This window comes from Nelumbo lutea, chromosome 3 (assembly GCF_056320005.1).
Source record: "Nelumbo lutea isolate HS-2025 chromosome 3, American lotus-T2T, whole genome shotgun sequence".
In the NCBI taxonomy this organism is placed as follows: Eukaryota; Viridiplantae; Streptophyta; class Magnoliopsida; order Proteales; family Nelumbonaceae; genus Nelumbo; species Nelumbo lutea.
The window spans coordinates 96,944,851-96,962,237 of NC_142686.1; the positions used below are offsets into that span (position 1 = coordinate 96,944,851).

General features: G+C 44.8%; 1 non-coding gene across 1 annotated transcript; it reads right to left on the minus strand.

Moving 5' to 3' along the window:
- Positions 1–15,215: 15,215 nt before the first annotated feature.
- On the minus strand, positions 15,216–15,322 carry LOC148867049 (small nucleolar RNA R71). The gene has a single exon (XR_016112108.1). It is a non-coding gene; the product is annotated as a small nucleolar RNA R71 (small nucleolar RNA).
- Between the last annotated feature and the right edge of the window lie 2,065 nt (positions 15,323–17,387).

The window sequence follows — 17,387 nt, forward strand, 5'->3', positions numbered from 1 at the left end:
CATCATATATGCATTTTAGAGAGACCTTATTGTAGGGGCGTGAGGAAATTACAGTTGAATATGTAAAGAATGCATTGTTACAATGCAAACTGATTGATAATCAACTGACCAATAACCCAAGTAACTCTACAGCCGAGAGTTTCATTGTTCGTGGTAGGCCATCTGAAAGAAGTGGCAACAGTAAGTCAAAGGGTCGGTCTAAGTCAAATCATCATAATTTGACTTGCAACTACTACAAAAGGAAAGGTCATGTTAAGGCTGAATGTTTCAAGTTGCAAAATAAGCAAAAACATTAGGCAAGTGGTGACACAAAGAAAGATCCTCAAGCCAAAGCAAGTGTTGTGGAGGATGAGTTAGAGAATGATATTCTGCTAATTGCAGATGCAGTTGCAAGGAAGGGTTCAGAATGGATTATGGACTCAGGATGTTCTTACCACATGTGTCCTGACAAAAGTGCATTCTCCACATATGAAAATTTTGATGGTAGAGTTGTTTTGATGGGCAACAACGCAGCTTGCAAGGCTGACGGTAAAGGGACCATCCGGGTGCATATGCATGATGGTATTGTGAGGACATTAAATGAAGTCCGTCATGTTCCTAATCTGAAGAAGAACCTAATTTCTTTGGGTACACTCGACTCCAAAGGTTGCAAATATTCAGCTGAAGGTGGAGTTCTTAAGGTAACTAAAGGTGCTTTAGTAGTTCTCGGGCATATGAGCGAGAAAGGGATGACTTCTTTGAGCAAGCGGGGTTTACTTTGTGGGCATGTCACAGGTACTCTTGAATTCTGTGAACATTGTGTGTTTGGTAAATACAAAAGGGTTAGCTTTGCCAAAGGGATACATACGACCAAAGGTACACTTGATTACATCCATTCATATTTATGGGGCCCTACTCGTGTTTCTTCGAAGGGTGGAGCAAATTATCTTCTGACATTCATCGATGATTTCTCTAGAAAGGTATGGATGTATTTTCTCAAAAATAAAAATGATGTGTTTGAAGTCTTCTTGCAATGGAAAACTATGATCGAGAAGCAGATAGGGAGGCAGATTAAAAGGTTGAGGACTGATAATGGGCTTGAGTTTTGTGAGTCTGACTTTACAAATTATTGTTTGAAGGAAGGTATCGTTAGACACCACACCTGTGTTGGTCGACCACAACAGAACAGTGTTGCAGAGTGAATGAACCGCACACTCTTGGAAAGGGCTCGTTGCATGTTGTCCAATGCAAGTTTGGATAAGTCCTTTTGGGCCGAGGTAGTTTCCACGGCAGCCTATTTGGTGAACCGATCTCCGCATTCAGCTCTTGAGGCTAAGACTCCATTTGAGATTTGGTCAGGTACCCCTGCTCACTATTCATCTCTAAGAATTTTTTGTTGCCCTACTTATACTCATGTTAACGATGGAAAGTTAGAACCTAGATCCAAGAAATGTATCTTTGTAGTCTATGGCTCTGGTGTAAAGGGTTACAAGTTGTATTGCCCTTCGAGCAAGAAAATTATTATTAGCCGTGATGTTATATTTCATGAATCACACATGTTATCTCTAAGGAAGGAGGATTCTTTTGCTGTTGATTCAGGTACATCACAGGATGACCGGATGCAGGTGGAGGTGGAGCCCAATCCATCTTCATAGCCTTCTTAGTCTATTTCAAATGAGCCGGTCACATCGGATGATGTTCAGCCCAGTTAGGAGTCGCACACTATTGTCAAAGATAGACCGAAGCGACAGATAAGAACACCAAGCAGATTTGATGATTGTGTCTTATGCATTGACAGTCGCTTATGAGGTAGATAGCACTACCGATCCGACCACTTATGGTGAAGCCATACCCAGTCCAGACAGTGGTAAGTGGTTAGTTGCCATGGAAGAGGAGATTGCATCTCTCGAAAAGAATGGAACATGGGAGCTTGTATCACCACCACCAAAGAAGAAAATTGTTGGGTGCAAGTGGGTCTACAAGACTAAGGAGGGTATTCCTGGTGTTACTCGACACAAAGCAAGGTTAGTGGCACAGGGTTTCAGTCAAATTGTAGGTATTGACTATACCAAAGTCTTCTCCCCTATTGTTAAACATTCTTCTATTCATACCTTGCTTGCTTTGATAGCTATGCATGACATGGAATTAGAGCAGTTAGATGTTAAAACTGTATTCTTGCATGATGATTTGAAAGAGAATATTTATATGAAACAACCAGATGGTTTTGTTGTGGAAGGAAAGGAAGACCACGTTTGCTTGTTGAAGAAGTCTCTGTATGGCCTTAAGCAGTCCCCAAGGTAGTGGTATAAGTGCTTTGACGCTTTTATGGCTTCTAGTGGTTATTCCAGGAGTGCCTTTGACAGTTGTGTTTATTTCAGGAAACTCTCTAATGATTCCTTCATTTATCTGTTATTATATGTTGACAACATGCTCATTGCTTCTAAGAATAAGACTGAAATTGTGAAGTTGAAATCTCTTCTAAACAGTGAGTTCGAGATGAAGAATCTGGGTCCAGCAAAGAAAATTCTTGGTATGGAGATTATTCATGATCGTGAGAACGGAAAACTGTTTCTCAGTCAGCAGAACTATATTGAGAAAGTTCTTGATCATTTTGGCATGTCAGATGTCAAACCTATCTCCACTCCTCTAACAACTCACTTCAAGTTGTCAGCAAAGCAGTCACTGAAGTCTAATGAAGAGAAAGTATATATGGCTCATGTAACTCACTCTAGTGTTATTGGTAGCATCATGTATGCTATGGTATGTTCGCATCCAAATATTGCTCAAGCAGTCAGTGTTGTGAGCCATTATATGTCCTGTTTGGGGAAGGCTCATTGGGAAGTCGTGAAGAGGATATTTAGGTATTTGAGAGGTACATTTGATTTCTGCCTTGAGTTTGGAAGCTCCACAGAGAAGCTTATTAGTTATTGTGATTCTGATTATGATGGAGATCTTGATCGGAGGAGATCTCTCACTGGCTATTGTTTCACTTTGGGTAGTACCTCTGTTAGCCGGAAAGCTTCACTTCAGTTGACAGTTGCTTTGTCTACGACTGAAGTTGAGTATATGGCGGTGGCTGATGCCGCTAAGGAAGCTTTATGGTTGCGAAATCTGGTTGGTGAACTCACAGGTAGTCAAGAGGCTACAGTGATCTATTGTGACAGTCAGAGTGTCATACATTTGACTCATGACCAAATGTTTCATGATAGGACCAAGAACATTGATGTGCGTTATCACTTTGTTTGTGATATTGTTGAGGATGGTCGTGTTTTGGTCAACAAAATAACTTCCACTGAGAATCCGGCAGATATGTTGACAAAGCCATTACTATCATCCAAGTTCGATGCTTACATCGACTTGGTGGGTCTTGTCTCATTTGATGCTTGATGCCGTTAGGGCATTTGGAGAGGGAGATTTGATGTTTGAATTCTCGCCAAGGTGGAGATTGTTGACGTCTGGTGTGGTTGCGCAATTCAACAGTCACAATAAATGATGTCGTTTGGTGTGGCTGCTGAGATTTCAATAGCCACAATTACTGCTCTACCATTTCGACTCCACCAAAAATTGATGCATTTATTTTTGCCTCCTCCACTTCTGCCCCTCCATTTCTTTCGCCATAATTTTAGGGACCATGTTCCCTATTTTCTTCTATAAAAAGGGTGCCTTCTGGGGGTAGTAGGTACATGGAGAGAGAGCATTAGAAAGCTGAAGAGATTGGGAGAACTCCATCGCCATCTTCCAGCAAGATTTGTAGTCATCTATGCTATGAGAGCATCAAGGCTTTGTTATAGGCATTTCGGCACTTGTAAGGTGGTCAGTTTGTAATACTCTCATCAAGGATATGAATAAACAAGTTTTCTTTCCTATCCTGTGGATGTAGGTCTCTTTGACCGAACCACATAAATCTGGTGCCATCTTTACCTTTCCTTTTGCTCTTATTATTTGCTTTATAATTTACATATTTCTCAATTATTTTCATGTTTTCCATACTACTTAATCAGTAATTCAGAATTCAATCCTAACATTTTCTTTACACATTAAGCACTTTCTTCATTTTTTTTATTTGGGTTTTCATTAGTTCTATATCACATTCTTTCTTTCATGCATCCGGTTTTAGTTAATCTGGGTTTGTTTCAATTTCCTTTTGTTTCCATCTAGTTCAGGGAAAGGAATCTCTTATTGCACGTTTTCAGGCATCCAACTTCGCTTGTGATACAATCCATGGTTGCAGACGGCATTCTCCAGATTGAAGGTTGTAACTGACTCCCCAAGCGGCAATGAGAAAACACGAGACAACGACGATGACATCTCCACTTCATCTTTTTTCCGATGGCCATCTCTTCTCTCATCGGACTCCTTTGTCCATATAATCCTCCATTCAAGGGTAGGCGAATCTGAATGGTTACCGTTGACAGGAGTCCGACTTCTATCAGTCGCCAATGATAGCAATCCGGCTTCTATCAGGGTAGAGTCCAAAATACCTGAGGGGGTTGCTGGTGATGGCTGTTAATCACCATCGGTTGGTGATGGTGCGCAATCCAGTCACTCCTAAATGGCACTTGCATGGCTCCCGAAAGGTACCTGAGATGGAGAAGAAGAAGAATCCCCGGGGGCTTGCCCGACGGGAACACTCCGATGCTTAAGTTAATATTCTGTAGGAGAAGCAAGGAGAAGATGAAGGCTAAGAGTGCAGATAGCACGAGAGTAGAAGATCATGCCACTCTTCCTTGATAATAAGCTCCTTATAACAGAAATCCGTTGCATCCGATCCACTGGCCTCTGACAGGGCAGGTATAACTGCCACTGTCAGCTTGCTACAGCCGTTACTAGCAGGGGCTGAGGTGGCACGTGCGGGGCCGTCATCGCAGGGTACGTGCCTGTCAGGTGTGAGGCACCCCCTAAAGGTGGCAGGCATGACGCTGTCTGACGAGGGATATGGCTGCTACCCCCAAATTTGTCAGGTATGGTAGTCGGACAGGAAATCCTCCTACGATATGTCGGGCTACCCTGTGCCAGGCTATCTTGTAAGCAACAAGCTGTCTGTGGCAGTCTAACCCGAGTTGTATAGCCCGAGCTGCCTAGCCCGAGGTGTCTTCACCTCGGTTATCTATAAGCGAATCAATGTGTTCTTGTCTGGGAGTGGCCTGAGCTCCACTAGGAGGAGCTCGGATATTAGGAGAGATCAAGGGGCTTCGAGCTCGGAGGCAGCTCGGGGGGCCTTAGCCCTAGGGAGGAGGTGTAGGCCAGGCGGCTCGTTTGTGAGCTAAAGTTTCCTCGGGGTATTCATTCAAAGGTAGCTCGGGGAACTTCGAGCTCGCGTTGTGGCGAGCTTCTCCTGTTGTAGGCTACGATGTAGCGAGCTGCTTTATGGGCCCGTCACTAGGCTATAATGCTGAGATGTTGCCCGCACTGAGTCAGTGTCCACGTGTCATCATTTCATAGATCGGGTCAAACTGTCCTCCATCAATTGCCCCCCACTCCTTGTGCTGAGAGCACTGCCTTAGCGCGAGGGGTTCATGAAGCGTGATGGACTGATTTGACCGAAATTTAAACTCGATTGACTACTCACATTAAATGCATCCGTGAGGATCAAGAGATTTTTTGACTTTTCTAACTTTTTAGATTCCCCAAAACGTGTAGAAGTGGCTTTTAATTTTGAGCGTTGTGCAGCCGTCATTGCCTTAATCATAGAAGACGTGCCACCAATCACCTTTGGTTTTCAGAAGGCGTGCGGTTAGTGCGCCTACGAGCCATTGGATCTACTTAGACCTAGGCCGTCGCTTCGGAGAACCGCCAATCACCTTTAGTTTTCAGAAGGCATGCGGTCAACGTGCCTGCGAGCCATTGGATCTACTTAGATCTGGGTCGTCGCTTCGAAGATGTGGGGGCTATAAATAGGAGGGCCCTTTGGGCCTTGTTTCCCTTCACACCATCTTGTTGCCTTCGAATTCTGAGGTCACGCACTTGTCAAGTCTACCCAAGTTCCTTAACTTACTTCATCCCGTCTCCTTTTGCTAAGTCTTACTTATTGTCAGTCATGTTGGGATACCCGTACCATGTCCATGACCATGGCGGTGACCAATGTTCCGGGGGCCAGGGAGGTCTCTGGTGAAGGAGCTTCCACTTCATGTGGAAGGGAGCCCGATAATTTCGGCCCTTCCTCCATGATAGAGGGGAGACTTAGGTCTCTGATTAGCTACTTCCACCTTCCTAGGGACCTTCTCTATTGCATCCCCATTGGTCACTTTCCATGGGAGGATGGCCCCAACGACATAGTCATTTACCAAGAACAACTCGAGGCTGGCCTGTGTCTCCCTCTGCACCCCTTGATAGTGGATGTGCTAAACCACTTCAATGTCACTATTGACCAACTCCATCCCAACGCCATCCAGAACTTGGTTGGGATGATATCCTTGTGTCGGGAATACTGTCTTCCCTTGAGTTTGGACATCTTTTCTGCCATCCTCTATTTAAAGAATGCCACTCCCGGGCTCCACCGGAGAGGCGCCTCTACTACTTCTCTCCCCGTCGTGGCTACAAGCTCTTACATGAGCTTCCGAAGAAAATCCCCACTTGGAAATGGGATTATTTTTTGGTCCGTAACCCCGAAGGGTGGCCCTTCTCTACTTCTTGGAGGGGCATCATCCAAGACTCCAGGGTCGAGCTGGACCCTGAAACTCAAAAAATGATGTTGTCCTAGGCATCAATAGACTTCCTCTGTTCAGACTTGGCTGAGGAGAAGCTCGTGCAAGCCGGCCTAAGACCGGGTAGGTTGTCCTTTTAGGTCGTGTGATTTTTGTTATGACATTGTGTTCGTATGTATATACATGTCTCATTCTTACCGAACTAATATTGTGATTTCTTCTTGGCAGCCATCATGTCTGGTATCGACTCGCGCTGCCTTCTCTCAAGCAACCAGAGGCACCAGGTGAAGAGGTCGTGCCCCGACCGGACTCCCACCTCGGGGGGTATTGAGTTCGGATCTACCAAGCCGACTTTATCCTCCCCTCCGCCCGAGATACCGCCACCTCCACCCATAGGAACTAGTGGGGCTGGTCTCGGAGGGGGCGAGCTCCCACAGAAGGGGGCAACTCCCCATAATCCTCTCCAGCCATTTCCTTACCCTCCGTTCCTGGTGGGAAACTGGGAAGGGGTGAACGACTACACCGTGGCTTGCCAGAGGAGCCAGAAGGCGATTAACAGCGATGAGGTCACTCACGAGGCGAATATGGAGCCCGGGGCCTTGCTGCGTTCGCCTTCTCCCACTGCATGGTGGTAAGTGATTCTTTCCTTTCTTCTTCTCTCATTTTGCTTCTTTTCTGTTGGCAGGTGAATACCGCCATCCATGCTATGGCTCTCCAGACACGTATCCACCACATTGACGCCCTCGACCAGCGGGCTACTAATAAGAAGATCCAGGGCAAGCTCGACCGGATTCGGGGCGAACTCCATCACACTCGCAAGGGGAGTGAATCTCAAGGGCTGCTCGTCCGTGACCAGGAGGCCCAAATTGCCTAGCTTTCTAAAGAGAGCACGCATTACCGGGAGGAGTCATCGAGGGTGGCAGTGGAGAGGGAGCTCCTTCGGCAGCAGGTATGGGACTTGGAGTCCACTCTTCTAGATCAGACCCGAAATTTCAACCAAATGGTGGAGGCCGAACGAGAGAAAGCGGTCTGGGACTTCAAAGACTCCTAGGAATACCACGACCTCTAGGTGGAATATGGCTCGAGTTCATACCGGTTTGGGTTTAAGCTCTTTCGATGGTTGGTTCGGAAGAAGTTCTCTGGGCTCAACCTCGACGGCATTACTATGAAGGGCCTGTCTCCTGAGACTACGGATCAAGCGGAGGAAGAGGAGCCTGACTCCCCGGACAACGAGGATGAGGAGGCGGATCCATGAGGTGGTGTTTTTTCCTGGACTTCTGGTGGCTTCTGGGTGCCATAAACCCAGTCTTTCAAAGATCTTTGGTTGGGCGGTTGTGCCCTGTGGTTGTTAAACTTTCTCGAGCTGCCTAGCTCGGTTATTGCCTTGTCACTTTTCTCTTTCCTTTTCTTCCTTTTTTTTTTTGAAATGGTAATGAAAGTTCTTCTTTTTCTTCTAAGTATGGTGTGCACTCTTTATCTTTGCTAAGGTGATCACAACACCCAAGCTATTAGAGCTACATACCTGAAGTAGGACTTCTTGGCTGTCATGATCCCGAACTGTATTCCGATACTTAGTAGGGGTAGCCTTATGTACACCAGGTGAGTGACATAGTAGGGTACATGCCCAACCTGTCTGCATCCGGGTTAAGTTGACATCAATTGTCCTTAACGGGTTCAACTTGTTGTATGCCAGGGCGGGCTACTCATCACAAGGTTCATGCCCGAACCGCCTACGCCTTGGGCTTTGCAAGTACTTAGCTTATGCCGATGAAGCAACTAGGTATTGTATGCTACCGAGGTCTTTCATTAGCTCGACATTTTAGCCCTTAGGCTGGAGGAGTGGCTTATAATCTGTTCTCCTGGAGTTTTCCCATGTCATAGAGGCGACTGGGTCTTATTGCACCGAGGTCATGTTAGCTCGGCATTTTGGCCCTTAGGCTCGGGGAGTGGCTCGTGGCCTACTCAGTTGTTACATATAGTATTGTCTTAAGTTGACAATATTCCATGCCCGAGGTACTTGTTTCCCTTCGAGGGTGTCGAGCTCATATATTCCTTCCCCGAGCACTCGTTTCACTCGGTAAGGTCCTTCCCAGTTGGACTCAAGCTTTCCAACGCTGGGCTCAGGTACCATAACTTTACGAAGGACAAGGTCGCCAACGTGAAGGTTCCGCTTCTTGACCCTGATGTTATAGTACCGAGCTACTCTCTATTGGTAGGCTGCGGTCCTGATGTACGCGAGGTCCCTTATTTCGTCGAGTAGATCGAGGTTGGTACGCAGCTCATCTTCGTTCGTTTGATCACTGTATGCTTCTAGTCATAGTGTAGGTACTTCGATCTCTGCGGGGATAACTGCTTTGGTGCCATAGGTGAGGTTGAAGGGGGTTTCTCCCGTGGCAGTCTTCTCTGTGGTCCAGTAGGCCAATAGAACATGGGGTAGCTCATCTACCCACAACCCTTTAGCTCGATCTAACCATGCCTTTAGTCCGCGGAGGATGGCTCTGTTTGTGACTTCTACCTGACCATTTGCTTGAGGGTGTGCGACTGAAGTAAAGTTCTGTCGGATCCCCATATCTTGGCACCAGTCTTGGAATTTGATGTCCTTGAACTACTTGTTGTTGTCAAAAATTAGTACCCAAGGTAACTTGAAGTGGCACATGATGTTCTTCCAAAAGAAGTTTTGGACGTTCCAAGCTATGATCGTTACAAGGGGTTCAGCTTCTACCCACTTGGTGAAGTAATCCACTGCTACTACTAAGAACTTCCTCCCACCGGTTGTTGGCAGGAATGGCCCGAGCAGATCCATGCCCCACAGTGCAAAAGGCCACAGGTTGGTGAGATACCTGAGGTTGGCAACGGGTTGGTGGTGAATATTGGCATGCTTCTAGCATTTGTCACATTTTTTAACGAGCTCAATAACGTCTACCTTCATTGTTGGCCAATAATACCCCTGTCGAAGTGCCTTTTGGGTGAGGGCCCTGCCTCCCAAGTGTCCGCCGCACAGACCCTCATGAGTGTCGTAGAGCATGAGCTCGGCTTCGGTAGGTCACAAGCAACGCAGGTAGGGGAGCGTGTAGGATTTCCGGTATAGCCATTCATTTATCATGACGTATTTGGCTGCTTAGCACTGCACCCTTTTGGTTGCGTTGCAATCTGCAGGGAGGGTCCCGTGTAGCAAGAAGCTCGTGAACGGGTCAATCCAGCTCAACTCTGCTTGAACGACGGGAGCGACCTCCTCTACCCCCCCGAGAATGCTAGGCCGAGGCAGGTCCTCTATGTACATGGTTCTCATGGTGATGCCGCTGGTTCTAGCTAACCTGGACAAGGTGTCAGCCTCAGCGTTCTCCGACCTAGGGATTTTTTTGATGATGTGTGACTGGAAGTTAAGCAGGGCCTCTTTGACTTTGGCTAAGTAGGCAACCATGGTTGGCTCGTGAGCTTCGTACTCACCAGTGACTTGGTTTACCACGAGCTAGGAGTCGCTACAGATAATGATGTGCTTGGCTTTTACTTCTCTGGCTAAGGCTAGTCCAACTATCAATGCCTCGTACTCCGCTTCATTGTTACATGTTGCAAACTCGAACAATAGCACATACTCCAGTTTTGTGCCACTTGGGTCGTGCAGGACTATTTCGGCTCCGCTGCCCTGCTGGTTCGAGGAGCCATCTACGTGAAGGATCCAGGGCTCCTCATCCCAGCTCGCGCTTGGCCGAACTAGGAGAGATACCACACTGGCTACTACCTCATGGGGTTCGGACTCAACCGGCCTGGGAGCTTCGGGCTCACTCGAACTGGGGACCTCATGCTCAACCGGCCTGGGAATTTTGAAACTGAATGTGCACTCGATGATGAAATCTGCTAAGGCTTGGGCCTTAATTGCAATCCACGGCTTGTACTGGAGGTCATACTCGCTGAGCTCAATGGCCCACTTTGTCTACTGACCAGAGACCTCGGACTTAAGTAAGACTTACCTCAGAGGTTTGTCGGTGAGGACGATAATAGTGTAAGCCTGGAAGTACGGGTGGAGCTTCCGAGCTGCAATTACCAGGGCATATGCTAGCTTTTTTATCTCCGGATATCTCATCTATGCTCCCTACAATACTTTGCTAACATAATAGATGGGTCATTGGACCCGATCTACTTCCTTTATTAGAACCGAACTGACCACTTCGTCACTCGCCGAGAGGTATAGTTCCAAAACATCGCCCTCCTCGGGTCGGGGTAAGATCGACACACTAGGGAGGTATTTTTTGAGCTCGTCAAATGCGAGCTAGCAGTCTTGGGTCCACTCGAACCCTTTGCTCTTAATTGCCTTAAAGAATGGAAGACAGCGATCCACCGATTTGGACATGAAGCGGCTCAGGGCGGCTATGCAGCCATTCAACCTCTGAACCTCCTTCAACTTCCAGGGTGGTCTCGTATCTAAGATGGCCTTAATCTTATTTGGGTTGGCCTCAATGCCGCGCCAGTTAACGATGTATCTTAGGAATTTACCCGAGGTCACACCGAATACACACTTGTTTGGGTTCAATCTCATATTAAACTTACGCAAAATTTCAAAAATAGAATGCAAGTCTTGTATTAATTCATGCAAAAATTGAGTTTTGACGACCATGTCATCTATATAGCATTCTACTTTTCTGCCAATCAATGGCACAAACAACTTATTTACAAGCCTTTGAAAGGTTGCCCCTACGTTTTTTAACCCGAAGGGCACAACCTTGTAACAGTATAGACCGAACTCCATGATGAAGGCAGTCTTTTCTTCATCCGTCAGGTCCATCTTAATTTGGTTATAGTCCGAATAGGCATCTAAGAAACTCAGCAACTCGTGCCCTGAGGTTGCATCCACCAAATTCTGGGGAGCGGGAAGCAGTCATTCAGGCAGGCTCGGTTTAGGTCAGTGTAGTCGACGCACACGCGCCACTTGCCGTTAGCCTTCTCTACCAAAACGGGGTTGGCTACCCATCTTGGGTAGTGACTTCTCTTATGAAGTCAGCTGCGAGGAGCTTCTCGACCTCCTCGTTGACCGCTTTCCACCACTTCGGGGCTTGGTTGGGTTTCTTCTGTCTAATGGGCCTAACTACAGAATCAATATAAATCTTGTGAGTTATAAGGTTGGGGTCTATACCAGGCATATCTATCATGAACCATGCAAAAACATCTAAATTTTGAAGTAAGAAACTTTTGTAGTTCGGATCGTAGAGGTTCCAGGACGGAAGCACCGATCTGAAGCGTCCGAGCTGGGTCTGCTATTGAGGTCGGGACAGCGATTGTTTCTTCCGTGGGTGCAACTCGTTCTTCACCTTGCTCTGCAGGCCGCTCCAGTTCGAGGTCATCGGCCACCTTGGTCTTTCCCTTTAGGGTTGCGGCATAGCACTTGCGGGACTCGAGTTGGTCGCCCCGCGCTACCCCCACACCAAAGTTTGTAGGGAACTTCATTGCCAAATGATAAGTGGATACCACCGCCCGTAGGACGTGGGTGATCGGCCAACCTATTATGACTGTATGGGGAGGGGGTCACAACTACCAGAAAGTCGTGGTTATGTCTGACTACGCAGGGCCATGTGCCGACTTCCACATGTACTATTACTTTCCCAAGGGGCCGGACTTCTCCGCTAAAGTCCACCAAAGGAGTGTTCGCGGGCTTTAAGTCACTTTTCTACAACTGAAGCTGGTCGATTGAGGCTTTGAAGAGGATATCTGCCGAGCTGCCCGAGTCAATGAGTACGCGCCTGATCTCGAAGTCATTGATCCTCAGCTTTATCACAAGCACGTCATCGTGGGGGTAATGGACCCCTCACAAGCACATCTGAACTGCTGCTGAAGTACAACCCACGACAATCGAGCCTCCCACTATCACGTGGATGGTGCCTCGAACTGGCCTCTCTTTTGGAGGCTGCTTCTACGACTATTTGGCCGGCCTGTGATGAACCTACAATTTATCTAAAATTTTTTAGGACTTTAGCATGGATTTTTATGCCAGTTTTATTAATTTTTGCCTTAATTTAGCTTAATGCTAAGAATAAGTTTCAGGGGTAATTAATCCAAGAAAATGAAGGAAAAAGGCAAGAAAAGAAGGTTCAAAAAGACCAAATCCAGTCCAGCCCGGTTGTGGAAGCAAGAGAGAGCACTTCGGCCCAAGAAGAGCAAGTGGATTCCTTAAGAAAACCCAAGAAAAGAAAGCCTAGCTAAGAGTAGAATTCGGCCTAGCAAGAAAGGCCCATTCTCAGCCCAAAAGAGCAGCTCAATGTATAGCTATCATGTGCTAAGAGAGAGCCTAAGTGCAGCCCAAATAGCAGCCCTTAGGAAGCTTTCAAGAGAGCTCTAGAAAGCTCAAGAAAGGGGTGTAATACACCCCATTCTAGAGGCTTCAAGAGGGGGCAAGAGCCCCCTTGAAAAACTATTTAAGGAGGCCTCTAGGAGGGGGGAGAGGTGTTCAATTGCTTGAGAGGAAGGCTCTCCCACTCTTAGAGGTTCGGCCACCTTGAGAGAAGAGAAGAGAAGAAGGTTAGGCACAAGGAAGAAGAAGAAGAAGGGCTGAAGGAAGTTCAAGACAATCAAACTAGAAGAGAAGGTGAGCTCGAAATTGGGGTTTTGTGATTCAAAGATCATTTGTAATAACTCAATTGTAGTTTCATTCTCCTTTAATTTGAATTTTGTTTCTTTGTTATATTTTCTTTCTTCTTTCTCCTTCTTCCATTCTTCCTTGATGTATTTCAGCTTGTAAAATTTCAGTTCAGTAATCTAATTCTTTTTTATTCATTCGAATGGTCATGAATTGTACTTGGAGTTTCTTGAATAAGGGTGTTTTTGTAGATTAATTCCGCCAACTAACCTTCAAAACTCAGATCTGAATTCTCAGATATGAGATTGCAAGATCTAAATTGCTTGAAAGGGAATTCAGATCTGCAATTTTCAGATTGGCCGAATGGATCTAAAGCTTGGAATTCCTAGAGTGCTTGAGAGAGACTCTCTATTCAAGAACTGAATTGGATGCAAGATTAGAGATAACTTGCACAATTCAAGAACTGATCAATTCAGTTTTGAATTGATGCCTTAGAAGTGTTTGAAGAAATGCATGCATGGGGATTAGATTCTTGTTAGAGATAGAAGAATTGTCACTCATGCATACGATGAACATGTGCTTGAGAGAGGCTGTTCATGACCTTGGGGTTTCACCAAACCTAGGCTCAATTATGATTTATTCGAATGATCCAAATTGATAGATTGCTGAATTTTGAGATTGAAATTTACTGTTTACTCTTCTAACCTGATTTGAAGGCAATTGGACCAATGATTTAGATAGATTTTAATTTAGGATTTTTAACTTTCATTAAAGTTTTGATTTATTTGTTAATCAAATAAGAAGTACTCAATTTAGTATTGATACTTGTTTCCTAAATCCTCGTGGGAACGATACTTCACTCACTACTTTATTACTTGAACGGCTAGTGCACTTGCTAGTGTCACAATGAGCCACAAATCAAGTTTTTGGCGCCGTTGCCGGGGATTTATAGAAGCAATATTAGGAACGATTGATCATTCTTAATCTGGTTTTTAGCATTGCATTCATGGCTGGTTTTCAAATTTTCATCTTACATTTCAGCCTTGAATGCAAGGGTTGCATTGATGGAGCCATGGTTCTTCTATTGATATTTGATTGTTCCATCCTTTGTTTTAGTTTTAGTGTAGCTGAAGTAGATCTGATTTCTCTTATTTGTGATTCTATTACCTCCAAAAAGAAAAAAAATTATAAATCTCAAAATGAGTTCAGATCTGAATTGCATTCAACAATCAGAGCTACACTCATCCAAAAAGATTTTGGTTGCATTGCTGTATTTTGTTTTAGCTTTCTTCCTTTCTAAAAAAATACATATATATATATAGAAAAAGAAAAGAAAAAAAAAACAATGAAAGAATAGCATGAGAGCTTTCAGATATGAACTTCAAATCTGACTTTCAAATCTGAAGTTCAGATCTGAGTTCAGCCGAGTGCAGGTCTGCATTCTGCTAGGTTCAGATCTGAGTTCATCTGAACTCAGACCTGAACCTACTCAATTATGACTGATATTTTGATACATCAGACTTGTCTCATGGCTGAAATTGTAGCAAAGAATGAAAGAAATTTGATGTGAACTCAGACTTTGGGTCAGATCTGAGTTCAGTTGGTTGCAAATCTGCTAGGTTTAGATCTGAGTTCTTCAAGAAGCTCAAGAGGCTCAAGAAATGGTTGAGCAGAGGACTATGATGGACTATGCCAAATCCACTCTCACTAGAGCTGCCTCCAGCATTATCAGGCCCAATATTGCTGCTAACAACTTTGAGATCAACCCTATCATCATACAAATGATTGAAAACATGGTGCAATTCTGTGGATTGGCCCACAAAGATCCCAATGCACACATTTCTAAATTTTTAGAAATTTGTGACACCTTCAAACACAATGATGCCATTAGGTTGAGGTTATTCCCATTTTCTTTGAAGGATAAAGCCAAAGCATGGTTGCATTCGTTACCGGCAGGATCAATAGTTACGTGGAATGAAATGGCCAGCCGTTTTCTCTCTAAATATTTTCCCCCTTCTAAAACTGCTAAAATGAGGAATGACATCACTACATTTTTTCAGCAAGAGGGGGAATCTTTATACGAGTCATGGGAACGATACAAGGAGCTGTTAAGGAGAGTTCCTCACCATGGCCTCCCCATTTGGCTGCAAGTGCAGACTTTCTATAATGGTCTTACTGACTCAAATAAGACCATATTAGATGCTGCAGCCGGAGGGTCCATAAATAATAAAACTCCTGAGGTTGCCCATGCACTTATTGAGGAAATGGCAACCAACAACTATCAATGGCATTCTAAAAGAACTCAAACTAGGAAGCAGCATGGATTGCATAATGTTGATACTTATACGGCACTATCTGCACAAATAGGAGCACTCAGTAAGAAAAGAGATGAAATGCAGATAGCTGCCATGCATGTGCAGCCTCTTAATTGTGAATTGTGTGGGGGAGGCCACATCAGTACTGACTGCCAAGTTGGCAATCAGTTCAGGCCATCTACTAAACAAGTTGACTATGTCAGCAATTCGTCAAGACAGTAGGGTTATCAGAGTCACCATACTTTTCATCCAGGATGGAGGGGACATTCAAACCAGTCCTGGCCAAATCAGCTTACTTCCAAGTCGTTCCACCAGACTTATCATCAGCCTTAACCAAAGCCCAATTTGGAGGAACTGATGACAAAATTTATAGCAGGTGCAGAAACCAGGTTCCAGAACCAGGAAGCCTCAATCAAAAACCTGGAAAACCAAGTGGGGCAATTGGCACAATTAATCTCTTCCAGACTACCGGGAACTCTTCCAAGCAACACTAAAGTGAATCCATGAGAGCAGGTGCAAGCTATTACCTTAAGGAATGGAAAAGAGTTGCCCGAGGTAGAAAAGAAGAATTGGGCTGAACCCAAGGCAGAAACAAGCCTTGGGACCGGACAACAGAAGACGGAACAACCAGAAGCACAACAAGGGATGCACCAGTAGCCACAAGTTCCATTCCCTAACAAGATGAAGCAACAAAAATTGGAAAAGGAATTTGGTAAGTTTCTTGAAATATTTAAAAGTTTACATATTAATATTCCTTTTGCTGATGCTTTAGCCCAGATGCCACACTATGCAAGGTTTTTGAAGGAATTATTGGCAAAAAAAGGAAACTGGGAGATGTGGCTACAGTTGCTTTAAATGAGGAATGCTCTGCTATCCTTCTGAACAAGCTGCCTCAGAAACTCAAAGATCCAGGGAGTTTCACTATTCCTTGTACCATTGGCAGTTTAAAAATTGAAAAAGCTTTATGTGACCTGGGAGCTAGCATCAATTTAATGCCATATTCTATCTTCAAGAAATTGGGGTTGAATGAACCCCAACCCACTAGTGTGGCATTACAATTGGCTGATAGATCCATTAGACATCCTAGGGGGATCATAGAAGATGTGTTAGTTAAAGTTGACAAATTCATTTTTCCAATTGATTTCATTGTGTTAGACATGCAAGAAGATGTGGAGGTCCCGCTTATCCTAGGGAGACCTTTCCTGGCTACCAGGAAAGCAATGATTGATGTTCAACAAGGACAACTCAGCCTTGGGATACAAGATGATGAGATAATTTTTAAAATGTCTGATGCTATGAAACATGCACCCTATAGTGATGATTCTTGTTTTATGATTGATGCCATTGAATTGACAATTGATGAATGCTTCCAGGTAAGTAGAATAACTAATCCTCTTGAACTCTGCCTCCAGCAGGGAGAACTTGAAAAAGGAGAAAATGAAGAAATAAACCTCATGATAGCATACCTGAATGATAAGCCTCAATTCAAGGGAAAGGGGTTTCTTAAATTAGAGAACTTAGGAAAATTGCCTGGACCATCAGGTAAGCCATCACCCCAAGAACCCCCCACCCTTGAACTGAAGCAATTACCATCCCATTTAGAGTATGCTTTCCTTGAGGAACCATCAGATCTCCCCATGATAATTTCCGCAGCACTGAATCCCTTACAAAGAGAAAAATTATTAAGAGTGCTGCGGGAACACAAAAATGCTATAGCTTGGAAGGTAGAAGATATCAAAGGCATTAATCCATCGATCTGCACTCACAGAATTTTGATGGAAGAGGACAGCAAGCCTTCCGTTCAGCCCCAAAGGCGCCTGAACCCCAACATGAAAGAAGTGGTAAAGGCTGAAATAATTAAGTTGTTAGATGTTGGGATCATTT